Raw genomic sequence first — 18,404 nt, 5'->3', positions numbered from 1 at the left:
CCGGCCACCTGAGAGACCTGCACTGGCTCCCCGTCAGCAAGAGGATCACGTTCAGGCTCCTCACCCACGCACACAAGGCCCTCCACGACCTGGGCCCCAAGTACCTCAACAACCGCCTGACCTTCTACGCGCCCACCCGCCAGCTACGATCGACCAGCCTCGCCCTCGCCGCCGTACCACGCATCCAAAAAGCCACCGCCGGAGGAAGATTCTTCTCCTACCTGGCAGCCAAGACATGGAACTCCCTCCCCATCCACCTTCGACTGACCCCAGGATCATCTCTCCTTCAGAAAGCTCCTCAAGATCTGGCTCTTCGAGCAGTAACGGACCCCTCCCCTCCAGCGCCTTGAGACCCTACGGGTGAGTGGCGCGCTTTACAAATGTCCATGATTGATTGATAAGCAGTTTCTGGCCCCAGGGACCCCATCCTCCGGGGCTTGGCCTCGTTTTCTTTTTAAATCTTTTTAAACATGCAGCTCCCCTTGCTCAAAAGTAATTCCCTGCTCTCGCTTCAATGAAGCAAACCAGGGTTTGCTATGACAGGGCAGGAGCACGGCTCCCGCCCTGCCATAGCAAACAGTTGTGTCTCGGGGGTGGTCACCCCGGGACACTGCAGGAGCCGGCCCTCGGGGGTAGCGGCCCCAGGGCCATCAAGAGCTCCTGGAGGGGGCCGCGCAGCACCCCTTCCAACATTGGCAAAGCCCTGGGGAGGTGGTGGTCCCCAGGGCAGTGTGGGGGTTCGAGCCCTCCACACATATTAATAATTTGAGCCCCGGGGAGGTGGCGGTCCCCGTTTCTTGGGGGGTCCGAGGCCCCCCTATGTAAATGAAGCCCCGGTCCCCGGGGCTGCGTGAGCCCTGCGGCCACCGCTATATAAATTTGAATTGCCCCTGGGACCGTGGCCCACCCGGGGGCTTAATTAAACGAAGCGTGGAAGCCCGCGCTTCGTTTTCTTTTTTCGGCCGAAAGTGGCGCTGGGTGTGCAAATCTCACCAATTTAAAAAACAAAAAGAAGCCTTTTTTGGCCCTGTAGGACCTCCCTGAGCAGGCCTAGAGAGTCAGGGTGTTTCTACCCTGCCCCCTTTTGTCATTTTTCACCTTTTTTATACTGTTTTCTGGTGCCTCGGTTACCGAGGCACAAGATGGCTGTCAACACTTACTGGTTTGGAGTGTTGACAGCCAAGTAGAATGAAGCTCGTGGTCAGGAGGGTCCGCGGATCCACCACGCCTCTAGATATCGAAACTTTTCTTTTTTGATTTTCTCAGCAACTACTGGAAGGATTTACACCATTTAAAAACTGAACAAAGCACTACTTTTTTTGCCAAAATTGGTTTAACTCCATTCAGCAGTTCGAGCTGTAGACTTGCCTAAAGTTTCCTATGGAAAATAACTTTGAGAAAACACATTTTGGGACCCTCCATTTTTCTTGGCCCCCGCTTGGCGAATCACTCCAAAACTTTCAAGACAGGAGCTGACCGGAACGCCCCACTAGTTTTGAAAATTTCGAGATGATTCGTCAAACGACGCCAAAGTTATTGAGAAAACAAACAATGCTTTTCCTATGGAAAATAGGTCCTAACTATAACGATCTACTGGTGACTGCCAGTAGATATATATATATATATATATATATATATATATATATATATCACAAAGGATTCCTTGTTAGAAAGAACCAGAGGCACACAGCGGGGAATACCGGAAGGAATTTATTTGCACAGGAGCAATGGCATGACGCGTTTCGGTCTGTGCCTTCATCAGATGCCTACTCCATCACAACAAGTCTCGCCAGATCACCAGCAAATGTAGTTTCAAACGTTCCTCCATTGGTGGATGTTCAGGTGGGCGGAGGAAGTCACAAACAGCACTTCAGTCGCATATGCAAACTGCAAGTACCAGCATGCACCTCTCACGGCTTGCAGGTAAGTCACTCCCCTTCAGTCACTGTATCCTTAACGGGCCCTGAACAAAATAAGAACGTAATATGCAGTCCTTGGCAGGCTTGTACTAGTGAATATAGAAACCCTCCTGGGTCCCCAATGCTTCAACCACATGAGTCCAAAGCCAGTATTAGCCTAGAAAAGTGAATTAAGTAATCACTGTTCTTACGTGAAGTCACAAACTGCCTTGTGTGCAGCGGCGCCTTGCTGACTCTGGATGCGGTGGGTTCGAGCCTTTCCAAAACCTTGGAATGCGAAAAGAAGTTGCCGAAGCTGTCCTTGTGGCTCTCACCCTGAGTGAAGCGGGTACCTCCAACGCGCCCAGGACTAGCGCGGAATAATTATCACGAAGGATTCCTTGTTAGAAAGATATATATATATTTCCGACAAGCGTAGATGAATTAACCATTTCCTTGAACTTTAAATTAAAACTCTTTTGAATTCCCACTTTGGAGTGCCTAAATCGTTCTAATTGAGAACCTTGCTGTGGAATATATCTATCTATCTCAAATAGGGGTAGATGAAGAGATGTTTTTTAACCTGGAATGATAATGGCCTTAGATCAAAGGACAGTCAGAGATTGGTATTTCGAATACAGTACGGTCCACATAATGAGCTTGCAAGAGACTCATTTAACAGCAATAGAGAGTAGAGCACTTTGTAGGTGGATCCAGACTTCTGCAGTTATAGATCAGGTAGAGCTTTGTAAAGTAGTAGTCATTCTTTTGAGGAAAGGAGCAGGAGTAGCAATGTTGTCTACCAACACAGACAGCACGGGTAGATGGACTTTGGCGGATATGAGATGTTCAGACTATGAATTAATCTGTGTAGGTTTTCATGGCCATCCCATCTCTCAATGGCAACTTTACAAAGGTAACTTTAGAAAGCTGCCACTCTGTTGCCCAAGTTTTCCAGTAGTCATTTAGAATTGCTGGCCACAAGACACCCTTCTGCACTCCTCGAGAAACATGTGAATGACTTGCAGGAAAGGACACAACAAAGGCCTGCCATTGGAAGAGGTGTTACCTCTCTCTAGTAGGAAGCATTCAGGGAATGAGCCTAAAAAGTGAGTTTCAAAGGGGAAGCCGATTTTAAAGGACAAATGGTGGACACACACGAGGAGTTACTCTTTTGTTCTAGTAGATAGTGTGGTGCTGGGGACACAAAAGATGAAACAGTCACCAAACCCAGGTCAAGACTAGCCCCCCTTTAATCCTTTCCTTCTTGCCCTTCCGTTCATAAAGTGCCGATTATAGATATACATGAAGGATAAGTTACTTACCTGTAATCCTAGTTCTCTTCCAGGGGTATCTTCATCAAAGTCATAAGCACTGAATATTCCCGCCCATGTGCGGGACCCCGGAAACAATATAAAAATATAAATGTAAAAACACATATCTAGCTCCACTTATATGTACGTACATATATTATTTTTACTCATACCAATGCAGCCCCAAAAAGAGGCTAACACAATGTAAAACCTTGTACATGTACTGCAATAATAAAGGAAACAAAGAACACATTAAATCAAATATCCTTTGAATTTTGTGTTTTAATGAGTAAAACCACTCATAACTCCTGAAAATTGCTCATAAAAAGACATTGTTAGCCTCAGGCTGCATTGAAAAGCAATAACATAGAAAATGAAACCATTTTCAACAAAAAACTGGCACTGTGCCTTTAAGGAAGCCCTGACCGCAGTCTTCCCATCATGCCACAGGGTGAACAGTTAGGTCAGTTGTTCTTTGCATAACCCTGATGTCAGGGCTAAATACAAATATAAAAAACGTACAGCTCTCATTTACCTGGGGAGGCGGGTGGGTTGCTTATGACTTTGATGAGGATACCCCTGGAAGAGAACTAGGATTACAGGTAAGTAACTTATCCTTCTCTTCCAGGGGATCCTCATCAATAGTCATAAGCACTGAATAGAATAGCAAGCCCAACAACCACCTGCAGGTAAATGAGAAGTACATCTTCTACCTTAAAAGACCCAACATCACAGCCCAGACTGGCTGTTAAACAGATTCTGCAAGGAGGCTTGGCCTACTTGGGTATCTGCTCTCGTGTCAGAATCAAGACAATAATGTCTGGTAAATGTATGGACGGACCGCCAGGTCGCCGCTTACAGATCTCAGACATGGGCACATTATTGAGAAAGGCCGCAGTCGCAGCTCTTCCCCTGGTGGAATGCGCCTTGGGAGAAAACCACAGGGGGTTTTGCGCTAGCTGGTAAGCAAGTTTAATACATGAAACGATCCATCTGGAAATGGAACGTTTTGAGGCAGCATGGCCTGTCCTGATCGATCCAGAGTTAACGAAAAGATGATCAGAATGACGAATCACTTTAGACCTGTCAAGATAGAATTTTAAAACCCTTTTCAGGTCTAAAGAATGCAGAGCCCTCTCAGCTGGAGTAGAGGGGTTTGGAAAAAAAGTGGGCAGAGCAATGGTCGGATTTACATGAAAATCTGACACCACTTTAGGCAGAAAAAATGGATGCGTCCGCAGCACCACCCTATTCAAATGGAACACCGTATAGGGTTCTGATGTACAGAGGGCTTGAATCTCGCTCACTCTGCGAGCTGACGTGATAGCCACCAAAAAAGCCGCTTTCCATGAAAGATGTTGTAAAGTAGCTTTGTGAATGGGTTCAAAAGGAGGACCCATTAACTTTGATAGCACCAGGTTCAACTCCCAGGGTGGAGAAGGAGGACGCACTGGAGGGTATACTTTTTTCAACTCTTGCAGGAAGTCCTTGACAGATGTTAGCTGGAAAAAAGAGGTTTGAGAAGGTGACCGCCTATTAGCTGTTATGGCCGCTAGGTGTACCTTGATGGAATTAAATGTTAAACCTGCTTTTGCCAGATACAACAAATAAGGAAGAACTGCTTCTTCTTGACATTTGATCGGATCATGACTATTCTGTATACACCACATATAGAATCTCTTCCACTTGCATGCATACGAATGTCTGGTGGACGGACGCCTTGCATCTTTCAGAATGAACATGCAGTCCTCTGGCAAACCTAGATGGCCGTATTGGATGACCTCAGGAGCCATGCTGCCAAGCTCAGTGACGGAAGGTTGGGATGGTAGATCCTCCCGTCCATCTTGAACAACAGGTCCGGCCTGCATGGTAGCCTCTTGTGAGGAGTCACTGACTGGTGAAGCAGGTCCGTGTACCACCACTGCCTCGGCCAATCGGGAGCAATCAGAATCTTTGTTGTGCACCAGTGTGTTAGCTTGCTCACCACCTTCGGAATCAACGGGAGAGGTGGAAAGGCGTACACAAATTCGTTTGACCAGTCGATCAAAAGAGCATTCCCTCTCGAGCCTGGCCGCTGGAACCTGGAGGCGAAGCTTCGGCATTTGGCGTTTTGGTCATCCGCGAACAGGTCTATGGTGGGGCGACCCCAGGCTTGAAAAAGTTCCTCTACCCTTTCGTCGTGAAGAACCCAGTCTTCCTTGTCGTCGAAATGACGGCTTAGAGCGTCTGCCCTCACGTTTTGCTCTCCTGGAAGGTGAACCGCCGTGACAGACAGCCTGCGAGCCAGAAGTCAATGCCAGATCCTCTGCGCTTCCAACGACAACGTCCGGGAGCGCGTTCCCCCCCTGCTTGTTCAAGTAGTACATCGTGGTGGTGTTGTCCGTCTGTACGAGCACCGATGCCTCTTGGATTGAGGGGAGGAATGCTTTTAGAGCTAGGTGGACTGCTCTCAGCTCCAGCATGTTGATATGGTAAGTGCTTTCCTTGTGTGACCACTGACCTTGCACCTGCAGTGGGCCCATGTGCGCTCCCCAGCCCAGCAGGGAAGCGTCCGTGATCGGTGTTTGCACAGGGGGAGGTTGGTGGAACGGGACTCCCACCTGCATATTCTGAGCTTTTGTCCACCACGGAATAGAAGCTCGAGCTGCGTCTGAGATGGTGATGTAATCGTCCCAGCGAGCCGATTGCTGATCCCACTTGTCCTCCCGATCCTGCTGAAGAGGCCGAATTCGAAGTCTGACATTCGGGACCAGGAAGATGCAAGACGCCATCGACCCTAGCAGGGAGGCAATCCTGCGCACTTTCTGAGCCTTGCCGCGAAGAATCAGTTGACATTTTTGGGTGATTGATGATTGTCTCTCCTCCGAAGGAAACACTTTTCCTGCTTCGGAGTCTAGCAGAGCTCTAAGGAAGGGGATCCTCTGGGTGGGCTGAATGACTGACTTTCCGAAGTGGACATGTAGCCCTAGTCTCTGGCAGAGCTGACTGGGGAAGGACCTTTCACCAGCCAATCGTCTAAGTATGGGTACAAGAAGACCCCTCTGCGGCGTAGAGCAGCTGCCACCACTGCAACACACTTTGTGAACACCCGAGGGGCCGACTTCAACCCAAACGGTAGGACCTTGAACTGATAGTGGGAGGTCCCCACCCTGAACCGAAGAAATCTTCTGTGACTGGGGTGTATTGGAACATGAAAATAAGCATCTTGAAAGTCCAGCTAACACATCCAATCTCCCTTCCTGAGATGTGGATATATTTGGTGAAGCGCCAACATGCAGAATCTTTCCTTTTTGACGTGCAGATTTAGTGTTCGCAATTTGAATTTTGAATTTGAATTTGAATTTAAAATTATTTATTCAGCGCTCGCATACCACGCGGTTTCATGGCGCTAGTGTTGATCAGTGGCCAAACGGCAGATGAGAATTAGGTCGGATACGCTTGTGTGAACAAGAAAGTTTTTAGCTCTTTTCGGAACAGAGGATAAGACAGTGAGGTGCGAAGTGTGACAGGGAGGGAATTCCAGAAGATTGGGGCCAGGACTGCGAACCTCGCTCCGCCAGCCCTTTGCTTTTTAAAGCGAGGGATGGTAAGAAGGGCCAAGTGGGCTGAGCGAAGTTCTCTGCCTGGACAATATGGCTTGATAAGGGAACAGATGAACTGAGGAGCAGTGCCCGATCTAGCCTGGTATACAAGACAACCAAGTTTGAATAGGGCACGTTCTCTGACCGGGAGCCAGTGCAGCGATTTAAGTAAAGGTGTGACTCGGTGGTATCGGGGTAAGCCATGGATCAGGCGAGCCGCCTGATTCTGCACCAGTTGTAGACAGCGAGTCAGGTATGCAGGAGCTCCGTTATAGACTATGTTTCCATAGTCTATACGGGATAGAACCATGGCTAACATGATGATTTTTAGAGCTGGGGGGGTGAAAAAACGAGAAACCTTCCTAATTACCCTAAGAGAAAAAAAACAAGAAGAGACCACCGAATTGACTTGTGGGTGAACAGTGAGTTGGGGATTAAGATAAATTCCCAGGGTTTTTACTTTGGTCACCGGGAGTGGGGGAGTACCAAGGGAAGAGGGCCAGAAGGAAGGGGTCCATGGACTGCAGCCACCTCCGGTCAAGATCAATTCGGTCTTGTCCGGATTGAGTTTGAGGTGGCTGCAGTTCATCCAGTCTTGGATAAGGATCATGATGGTTTGGACATTTAGGGCAGATGAAGGTGAATGGGAAAGATTGAAGATTAACTGGAGGTCGTCCGCGTAGTTAAATACGGTGACCTCCAGTTGCTGTAACATAAAAATGAGGGGAGAAATATAAAGATTAAACAGAAGGGGGGAAAGTGATGAGCCCTGGGGGACCCCGCATTCTACTTTCCGAATGGGTCTATATTCTGCCTTCTGTCCTTTTTTCTTGACCAGAAAATAACGGGAGTACACCCCTTTTCCCCTCTGAGAGACCGGCACTCCCTCGATAGCTGACTTTTCGAGTAGAGTGGCGACTTCTCTTTGCAGTAGGTGCAGCTGATGATTTGATGTTGACATCGGGGGAACCTGTGGAGGCAGATGATTGAAACGAAGACAGTACCCATTCTGAAGCGTAGACATCACCCATCTGTCTTTTGTGATGCTTTGCCACTCTTCCAAATGATTTGCCAGGCTTCCCCCCACTGGAGTGGTCCACGGCGCTGGGGGAAGAGACGACTCATTGCTTGGATTGAGTCTTGCCGGTGTTGTTGCCTTGGCGTTGAATATTTCCTCCCTTGTAATTACGCTTTCCTTTGTACTGGGACTTTTGCTGCCCCTGCTGATCGTGGTTCTTCTGCCAGTTCGGGGTTTGAACCCGCTGCTTTGTAGAGCCCTTGTTGAAGGAGCGAAATCTCTTCTTGAACTCCTTCTTCTTCTCAAGACCTACCGCCTTGAGAGTTTCCAGCTCTGCCTTCATGCGCTGCATCTCTTCGTCCGCACTTGTGCCAAACAATGAAACACCTGAAAAAGGCAAGTTCAATATGCGCGCTTGGGCTTCTGGTTTCAAAGCAGTTAGGCGTAACCATGATGACCTCCTTGCCGTTAACCCATGAGCATACCCATGAGCTGCTAGGGTAGCTCCATCCGCTGCGACGCTTATCACCTGGTTGGAGACTTGACTGCCTTCCAGGAGGATTTCTTCAAAGTCCTTACGATCCTCTGCTGGGAGCTACAGAGAATCCCAGAGGGATCGGTCATAAAGCCCCAAGAGGGCTTCCACATTGGCAACTTTGAGAAAAGCCGCTGATGTATTGCAGACCCTCCTTCCCCACGAGTCTTGCACCTTACTGTCCTTATCCGGGAGCACAGTGGAAGATGAGGCGATTGCATTGGACTTCCTCGCCGCCGCGATAATCACTGAGTCCGGGGGAGGATCAGCTCTGAGGAATAGCGGATCGTCCTCTGGAGATTTGTACTTCTTAAGAATCCTTGCAGGAACCGCTTTGACCGTCGCTGGGGTTAAGAAGATGTCCATAACTGGCTCTATAATCCCCGGCACCAAAGGCAGAAGAGGTTTGGGTGCAGACCTATGCTGTAGTGTTTAAAAAATTACTGAGGTCTTCATCTGCGGAGCTTTTAAGGTAACTCCCAGCTTAAGAGCTCCCCTACCAAGTATGTCCTGAAAAGTGAAGATATCATCAATTGGAGATACTCTCGTTGAAGGAGAGTCTGTTAGGGTAGGAGAGTAGTTTCTGTGAGAACGGGTCGAGGAAGAAGAAGTAGGAGTTCTTCGCTCTCTCCTTGTGCTACTTGATCGTGATCTACGCCTGCTGGTTCGCACCTTGAAGCGTGATCTTTCCTTCTGGCGAACTGGGGAGAGCGATCTTTCCCTCTGGCAAACTGGGGAGCGTGATCTTTCCCTCTGGCAAACTGGGGAGCGTGATCTTTCCCTCTGGCAAACTGGGGAGCGTCACCTGTCCCTCTGGCGAACTGGAGAGCGTGATCTTTCTCTCTGGCGAACTGGAGAGAGTGATCTTTCTCTTTGCCTCACCGGAGAGCGTGACCGTTCTCTAGGCCTAGAGAGCGGCTGCTGCATCCGATACGCTGTTTCCTTGTCCTTAGCCCAGTGATGAAGTGGCTTGTACCATCTCGGTGAAAGCCTGACAGTAGGCGACTTTGGAGCTGAATCCTTCACTGGAGAGTATGATGGAGGCGTTGCATCCCTTTGCGAATGCCTGGATTCCTCGCTGCCCGACTTATAAATAATTAAATCCGGGCCAGAGTCCGAACCTGAGCCAGCCGCAGACCTGGAGCGACTGCGAGAGTCCCTCTGCTCTGGAGACCTCTTCCGCTTGGCAGAGTGATTGTCACTCACTTGCGAGCCTTGGTCATCCTCCGCAGCTGAAGGGGATCCAGACGACCTTAGAGACGGCTGCGCCACTGATGGCGGCTGAACCACTGGAGTCCCATGCCTCGACGTCGACTTCCGAGAAGGTGAAGTCCATAAAGGCTTTTCCAACGTCGAACTTTGTACATCTCTCGACGGCGAGTGTCCTGCCGACGTTTGTGAATGCCTCGACGTCGAGCATCGATGGTGCGACGCCGAAGGAGGTAGCTTCGACGTCGAACTACCATGGTCCTTCGACGACGATGAATGCCTCGACGACGAGTGCCGATGGGTCGTCTACGGAGAATCCCTCAACGTCGATCGCCGATGACCTGGCGACGACGGAGGATGCTTCGAGGTCGATCGCTTCTTCGGTGTCGATCGGCGATGACCTGGCGACGATGGAGGGTGCTTCGACGTCGATCGCCGATGACCTGGAGACGACGGAGGCTGCTTCGACGTCGATCGCCGATGACCTGGCGACGACGGAGGATGCCTCGACATCGAGCGTCGATAGCCAGACGACGACGGAGGCAGCCTCGACGCCGAGCGCCGATGACTAGGCGACGGCGGAGGCTTCGACGTTGAAAACTCTACCTGAGCCTTCGACGACGGAGGTCTCGACGTTGAGCCGCCCTGCTTCAACGGTGACCTCTTTCTCGACGCTGCACATCGCCCGGTTGACGGCAGCGGAGTTTTCTTGACTTTCGTCGCTGAAGACTACACCTTCTTCGTCGTTGGAGACCTCGACGCCGATCCCGACGCCGAAGGAGAGCAGGTCGGGACTTTTGTCGACCGCTTCTGAAGTCTCTTTGGAGACCTACCTCTCTCAGAAAGTCCATAAATCCTGCTTCTTTCTCTGTTCCTGATAGTTCTGGATGACAAGGACTGGCAGTGGACACAAGATGCTACCTCATGAGAGTCAGGTAGACAGCGAATACACACTGAATGTGTATCTGACCAAGCCTTCTCATGCCCACAGACAGGGGAGGTGTCAAAAAGAGCCTTAGGCATTTTGACAAAAAATTAACCCAAAAAAGGTCTAACTATCTCTCTAGGGTAAAAACCCGTCGAGTGAGATAACAAAATTGAAGAAAACACCAAGTAATTCTGACAGAAAGTCAAAAAAAGGTGGGAGCTGTTAACCAGGGTCCTGACAGAAGGAGCCGGAAAGAACAACTGACCTAACTGTCACCCCTGAGGCATGATGGAAAGCCTGGGGTCAGGGCTGCCTTAAAGGCACAGTTTCAGTTTTTTGTTGAAAATGCTTTCATTTTCTATGTTATTGCTTTTCAATGCAGCCTGAGGCTAACAATGTCTTTTTATGAGCAATTTTCAGGAGTTATGATTGGTTTTACTCATTAAAACACAAAATTCAAAGGATATTTGATTTAATGTGTTCTTTGTTTCCTTTATAATTGCAGTACATGTACAAGGTTTTACATTGTGTTAGCCTCTTTTTGGGGCTGCATTGGTATGAGAAAAATAATATATGTACGTACATATATGTGGAGCTAGATATATGTGTTTTTACATATATATTTTTATATTGTTTCCGGGGTCCCGCACATGGGCAGGAATATTCAATGCTTAAGACTATTGATGAGGATCCTCTGGAAGAGAAGCGTTCCTTCCACTGCTGAAAGGTCGGGGGAAGAGGATCAAGCCATGCTGAAGCTAAAGAAAGCCTAAAAACCGACACAGTGACAAAGATTAGGCATTCCCCAGCCCCTCTATCCAATTCATCTACACCCAGAAACATAAGCTGGGGTGACAGAGTGATATTAACTTTCAGTATGTTGCCTAGAAAGCCTACTATTTCCAGGCCAAGTGATTTTAGGCTAGGGCAGGTGGAGAACTTGTGGACTAAAACCGCAACCGAGAACTCTTGTAGACACTGGTGGGCCTCTACTACTTATGTACTAACTACTACTGTCTTTACCAAGTACTTGGCAATTTTTAAAGTTATATATTTTGTTTTTATTCTCTGCTCTACTGCGTGTTGCAGGGAGCAGTAGGTTTTTAATATATGACCTGTACTCATTTTTACTGACTGTTGCTTTTGTCGCTGCTAGTCTTCGCTGCTTGATCCTTTTACTTAGCCTGCTGTGCACTACTGCCTGTTGCAGGGGGCCATACTTTGCTCTCTCCACCTCTTACCTGGGACTTTGTTGGGCCATGGGTTCTGTTCTGTCCCTGTTCTGCGTTCTCCAGCAGATTTGCGCCTATTTGCATTGCATTGCGGCCAATTTCAGTCCCCCTAGTAAGGCACTGAAGCACCATCTTGGGTCGGCGGTCTAGTTTCCGCTCGACCTCAAGGTTTTCTATTTAATGGCACCCGTGTGGCGGGCGCGCAGCGGACTCTTGTCTATGTTCTAACTACTACTGTCTTTACCACGTACTTAGCAATTTAGGTTTTTACATTTTGTTTTTTTTCTTTGCTCTACTGTGTGTTGCAGGGAGGAGTAGGTTTTTAATATATGACCTATAGTTGTAGTTGTTTTTACTGACTGTTGCTTTTTTTGCTGCTAGATCCTTTTACTGCGTGGTGCAGGAGGCAATACTTTGCTCTCTTACCTGGGACTACGTTGGGCGGTGGGTTCTCCTCTGTCCCTGCTCAGCATTCTCCAGCAGATCTGCGCCTATTTGCATTGCGGCCATTTTCAGTCCCCCTAGTAAGACACTGACAAGCGCCATCTTGGGTCGGTGGTCTAGTTGTTTCCACCCGACCTCAAGATTTTCTATTTAATGGCACCCGCGTGGCGGGCGCGCCTAAAGCAAGCAAGTCTGTGCCAGTCAGAGTCCGGACCACGGGCATCACCAGCCACGCTGGATCTTTTGGCCAGTTTAGTCTGGACCAGGGAGCAGCTTGAATAAATCGAGCTGTCTTGGGCCTCCCTGCATTGATCTTGCTATCGACCCGAACTGCCAGAATTGGCTAGGTCAGAAGCTACACTGCAATTGCTGTACCTTCTCTCTGAGGAACAAAGAGGGGTGGAAAAACGTGTGTACCACACTTATAAAGACACCTATAGTACATCATATGGCCGCAAGCTCTGAACTTGAAGCTTGCCCGATAAACTGTAGATCACTATCAAAACAAGCAGATGATGTCTGGCTTGCGTTGAAGTCCAATACGTGGGACCTTATGTTTTTAACCGAAACGTGGTTAAGAGATAGTTCCAATCCTGATATTCTGCTGGCGATGCCGGTGGGTTTTCAGATTGGCATTGCCAACCAAGCTGGCAACATAAGGGTCTCGCTGTGATTCTGAGAGAGGGCTGGGAAATCTTGAGCAAGAGAATTAATAGCACTGGAATGATTGAGGTACCGTCTTTTTGTATTAAAACCTCCTCTGCATTTTCCATTGTAGGTTTGCTGGTCTATAGACCCCCGGATACTCTCACCAGCCACCTGCTTGAGCTAAATGGCACTATTGCAGACCTGTCTCTGAGGTATGCCAATTTTATAGTCCGTGGAGACTTCAATGTCCATAGGGAAAATAGCAACTGCTCCCTAGCCACTCAGCTGGCAGACACTCTTAAGGGCATGAATTTGGTTTTAAAAGTGTGTACACCCACCCATAAGGCCGGCCACATGTTGGATCTTATTTTTACAAATGATCCCACCTTGAATGTGGAGGCTCTGCTACCTCTTACTTGATCGGACTATTGGTTAGTTCCTTTCAGCTGGACTAGCACTTCATGGCACAATAAAGCCAAAACCATGTATGAAGAAAGGAGAGACTGGAGAAAGATCTTCCCTGGGACTGTTGGTCCCATGTTACAGTCGGAACCACTTGAGCGGTCGGGTGATCATAGCAGGGATGCATGTACCTTCAATTGCTGGGTCACCTCAGCCTTGGACAGAGTTGCCCCGCTTAAGACTGTGAAATCCGCCAGGAAGAAACCCTCGGCCCCCTGGTTCACCTCGAATCTCGGGGTAGAGAAAAGCTTATGTAAGAAGCTGGAGCGTGTCTGGCGCAAAGCCTACGATCCTGAGGCTAAGTGTGCATACAGAACAACTTTTAAAAAATCCATAGGTGTGAGAAAGTGGCTCTATATATACTGGACCAGAATAAGGTACAGTGTGTATATAGTCCACAAACCCCAGAGGTATAACAGAGGTTAAAGCCAGGTGTGACCTTACTCTCTAAAGTGGTAGCTTGGTCGAGCAGTAAGGTAGTACCAGAGGAAAGTGTAAAGCATTTGTTGTACCCACTCAGTCAGCAAAATGTTTCACACACTCAAAGACTGAACTCCAGTCCAATTGTTTTTATATCAAAGATATAGTTGTTTTATTTTTAGAACCAACAGGTATCAAAATATACTGTTCTCAATATGTGAGGTCTCAGATGAGTACTTTGAGGAAAGGCAATAAACTTCGTAAACACAATAGGTACAGGGGTTGCAGTAGGCAATACAATTCTACACACAATTTAGAATTGAGCTCAATGGGTTTTTCTATCTAAACACAGTTGATTACTTTGTAGATTACTTTGGTAGTTGCAGGACTGGATCCTAGGTTCAGTCCTGGGGTCTATGCTGTAAAATCGTTTTAGTTATTGCAGTTCTTTTCAGGAACATAAAGCTATTTTAAAAGTACACACTTAGAAACTTTTCAACATAAATTTGGCAATGTTATCCAATGGGAGAAAATTCAGGTTGCAGGTAAACTACGATCTTGTTACTTTTGTAATCCAGTACTGGGCTCTTAGGTCCAGCACTGGGGTCTCAACTTAAAACAGGTAAGTAATTACGTTTCAGTATTTTTTATGATTTTTAAAGAATTTTTCTAGTTTTCAAAAGTAGACAGAAGAAATTTCATAGAAAGCAGACAATGGATTCCTATGGAGAAAATACAGGTTACTAGTAAACCCGATAAGGATTACTTTTGCGGTTCAGTACTGGGCTACAAGGTACAGTACTGGCTTCTCTCCTGATCACAGGTGAGTACTTCGGAATTCGGTTGATTTTATATGAATATTTTAGGTTTTCAAAAGTAGACACAGAAGATTTTTCGAGTCAAACCAGTCAATGTTATCCAATGGCAGGTAAGTGTGTTACCGGTTTCCAGGTGAGTACTGGGCTGGTGAAGTTAAGTTTCTGAGCATAGGGTCAGATAGGTACAGTTGGTTCACCCTCAACGGCACTGGGGCGGCCGGGTGCAGAGGTCGTTAGGCCCTATGTTATCCAATGAGGGGCAGGGGGCCTCTGGTTGGTTGTTGGGGGCTGCTGGCTAGCAGGCCACGCGGCAGTGGGAGCTGGGCTCCTGGTTACTTGCTCTGGGCAAAGGGGGGAGTAGGATAGGACAAAGGTGGCACTGCCAGCGGCACTAGGGCGGCTGGGTGCAGGGTGCTTTTGAGCCGTCGGATGCTCAATGTTATTCAACAGGAAAGGTAAAAGATGAACAAAGGCTGCAGGCTCGGGGACGGAGACTCTTCAGGGGCGACCACCACTTCGAGAGGTAAGTTGGGATCTTGGAGCACAGGTAGGTACCCCAAAGAAAGGCGCAGGGAGTTGTAGGGCGCTGGGTGCAGGGGTGTTTTTGGGTGTCGGAAAAGCTTACCCTCAGCTGGTCGCGGTTGGCGGGGTCCCTGGTTCTGAGTCTGCAGGCGTGGTCTGGTTCGTCGAAAAGGGTCTTTGGGCACTGGGCTTTGGGTCCCAGTCGCCGGGGGGATGTCCTTGTGGTCTTGGATCACTTGGGCATGGGCCGGGCTCGGCGGGTGCAGAGTGGGATGGTCCGGAGCTTCCTGGCTGGAACCAGGGGGGTTGTTGCAGCAGAGCCTCTGCTGATGGGAGTCCCAATCTTCAAGAGGGTCAAGGCAGGCAGGTCCTCTGGGTGTCCCAAGGTTGCTCTCCGCTGGAGTAGCCGGGGTTTAGGCAGGAGCAGGTTCCAGGATCGACAGGCTGGTAGGGCTGGGGCCAAGTCAGTTGTTGTAACCCGGTTATTAGCAGCTGCACGGCGGGTCTTCTTCCTCTTGATTTTCTTTCTTCTTTCTTATCGGGATCTCAGGAAGGAAGGTACAGGGAGCCCCTAAATACTGAATTTAGGGGTGTTACAGGTAGGGCAAGGGCAGGGACCAAATGTCCTGGGGTGGGTACACCCCCTAGCCTGCTCTTCTCCTGTGGGAGGGGGGCAGGAGCCTAGCTGTGATTGAGCAGGGCTCCCCATCTTCAAGATGGCCGGAACCCGGGGTCGTGCTTTACCTCGTCTCCCCCACCTGAGGGGTGGGGTTGGCACAGGCTGGCACACGTCCCTTTCTGACGTAGTTTTTCCCGCCAGAGTGGGGGTCAGGACTGGTGGGGGCCAGTTGCTGGGTACAGCAAATGATCTGGAGAAGCTCACAGAGGCGGCAGGCCTTTGAAGCTTCCCCCTGACCATCCTGGGGAGGAGACTTAGCACCTCGCCCAGGATGTGCATTGTTTAAGGCTCTCCACCCAGGGGTCCAGCAACATGTCTGCTGTGTGGCAGCCTAGGCAGCCTCTCAGTCCAGACGTGGATTGGGGTTAAGTTTCAGGGGGCATCTCTAAGATGCCCTCTGTGGTACATTTTTCATTAAATCCCACACTTGCATCAGTGTGGATTTAATGTGCTGAGAAGATTGATACCAAACTTGTCAGTCTTCAGTGTAGCCATTATGGTGTTGTGGAGTTTGTAATGTCGACCTCCCAGCACCATATACTCTTAATGGCATCACTGCACTTACAGTGCCCAGGAATGGCCCTGGGTACTGTAGGGGCACAGGGTTCATGCACCTGTGCCCACACCACTGGCATAGGGCACCCAGCTAGAGGGGTGACTAATGTATGCAAGGGCAGTGGGTGTGTGGGCATGCCACACAGGCATGTGCGTCATGTCGACTCTTTGTTTAGTTCTGTACTTAGGCACTCAGCCTGCAAAGGCAGTGTGTGGGTGCCAGGGTACAGGGCCCCTAAGGGAGGCACAATAAGTGCTGCAGCCCTTAGGGGTCTTCTCTGGTCACCATGCCCTGGGTACCTAGGGTACCATTTACTAGGGGCTGACAGGTGGCCAGAGATGCCAATTGGGTTTTAGTTTCAACACAGTTTTAGGGAAGGAACACAGGCCCTGGGTAAATGGTTGGCTGGAGCCCAGGGCACACTCAGTCAAAGCACATCAGCAGTCAGAAAAAAAGTGGGGCATGCCAAGGCAAAAAAAGATGGCACTTTCTCATAATAGGCTAAAACATAATGCCATCAGAGACTATATTGCCAGCCAAATAAAGTCCTCTGACAATTCAGTCAAAGAAGTTTTTTAAATTGTCTAAGACTTTATTACATCGACGGCTTTGGATAGTACCATCGTTCCCTTGGCTTCCCTTTGTGAGGAACAAATCTATTTTCTTTCAGAATAAAGTGCAATCTATTTACTCCTCTTTGTCCCCAACTGGGTCTCCTATCACGCTAAAACCTACTCTAGACCTGCCTAGAATGTTGTCTGAGTTCAGCGCGTTTGGCCCTGAAGTATCTATGCTAGAATTGAGTAAATGTAAATCAGGGTCATGTATATTAATAAGGAATGTTTGGCCCTGGCAAGAGGTTTTTCTTGCCAGGCTGAAATGGTAAATTAAAACTGCACACACAGACAGCAATTGCAGGCCTGAGGCTTGTTTAGAAGGGCTACGTAAGTTTGTGGCACAATCAGTGCTGCAGGCACACTAGTAGAATTTAAAGACCCTGGGTACATATGGTACCACTTACTAGGGACTTATTAGTAAAATAAATATACCAATTGGGCATAAGGCAATTCTACCACGTGTAGGGGAGGAAGCACAGGCACTTTAGCATTGATTAGCAGTGGTAACGTATATAGAGTCCCAAAGGCATCAAAAACGAGGTGAACAAAAATTGGAGGGGTGAATGCACAATGTGTGTGGGGGTGGACCACACTAAGGCAGACAAGTCTTACAAATATACACGTTGTTGGATGCAAGTACTGTAAAAACAAAGTTTTAATACTAGGTGGACTGGAATGAGTTTGTTGCGGAAGAACAATTGGGACCCATCTTTGTTCCTTAATGCTCCACAATTGTTGACTGTTGCGAGACCTTTATACAAGACAGTCTGACAAATGAGAAGCAGCACCGAGACTGCGACTCCACTTGAAGGGAAGCTGGAACTGTCTGAAATCAAATTCTGGCAGTAAACTATGCTTATCAGGTGGCCATAAATTCCTGAATGTCTAGAGGGTTGGATGTCATCTTAGATGTATAACTTTCCTCTCTTCCATCCCCATGTGGCCAGAAATCGTTGAAACACTATAAAGTTTCCATTTCCTCATGAGCTGCATTACACCAACAGCTGAGGATAAGATCATGCAGAATATTACATACAATTACATCAGTAATAAAGATGCTTTGGGCTGAATCCCAGAAGACATTATAAGAACAAGGTGTAGTTGGCCTTAGTGCATAACTACATAAGGTTTTGCTACCCATAACAAAGAAAATATTTTGCAAAAGTGGGAATTTGAAAAGTTGCTGTGGGTAAAGTTACCTTAAAATCAAGTTCCAGTAAATTCTCATTGAATTGACAGCCAAATGTAGCACCCCATTGCATGATAGGTTTCTACTTGGAGATCGTCCTGTAATGAAGAAAAGATAAAGCTTACCGATAACACAAACACACAGATGGAATTATGCAGTTCAGTTCCCATACAATTTAACCCTAAATACAGGCTCACATATATTTCCCAAAATACCATTTTGAAAAACACTCAACAGTAACTTACCAGTATACATTGGGAAATAAATCAAATATATTGGCCTCCCACCTATTAAAATCTAGATGAATTGCTTTACACAGATGTTGATTAGCAGTA

The 18,404-nt window shown here is 48.1% G+C and overlaps 1 protein-coding gene across 6 annotated transcripts in view; it reads right to left on the bottom strand.

The window, feature by feature from the left end:
- Nucleotides 1–18,404, bottom strand: part of ZNF592 (zinc finger protein 592) — a 424,279-nt gene that overhangs the window by 288,351 nt on the left and 117,524 nt on the right. For all 6 annotated transcript variants that reach the window (XM_078684936.1, XM_078684940.1, XM_078684941.1 and 3 more), the window contains one exon: nt 18,080–18,167. The gene's annotated coding sequence lies outside the window, so the exon portion shown is untranslated. The remainder of the gene's footprint in view (nt 1–18,079; nt 18,168–18,404) is intronic.

This window comes from Lissotriton helveticus, chromosome 3_2 (assembly GCF_964261635.1).
Source record: "Lissotriton helveticus chromosome 3_2, aLisHel1.1, whole genome shotgun sequence".
Classification (NCBI taxonomy): Eukaryota; Metazoa; Chordata; class Amphibia; order Caudata; family Salamandridae; genus Lissotriton; species Lissotriton helveticus.
Note: the sequence above shows the minus strand (reverse complement) of the source record. Positions and strands in the feature narration are given on the sequence as shown.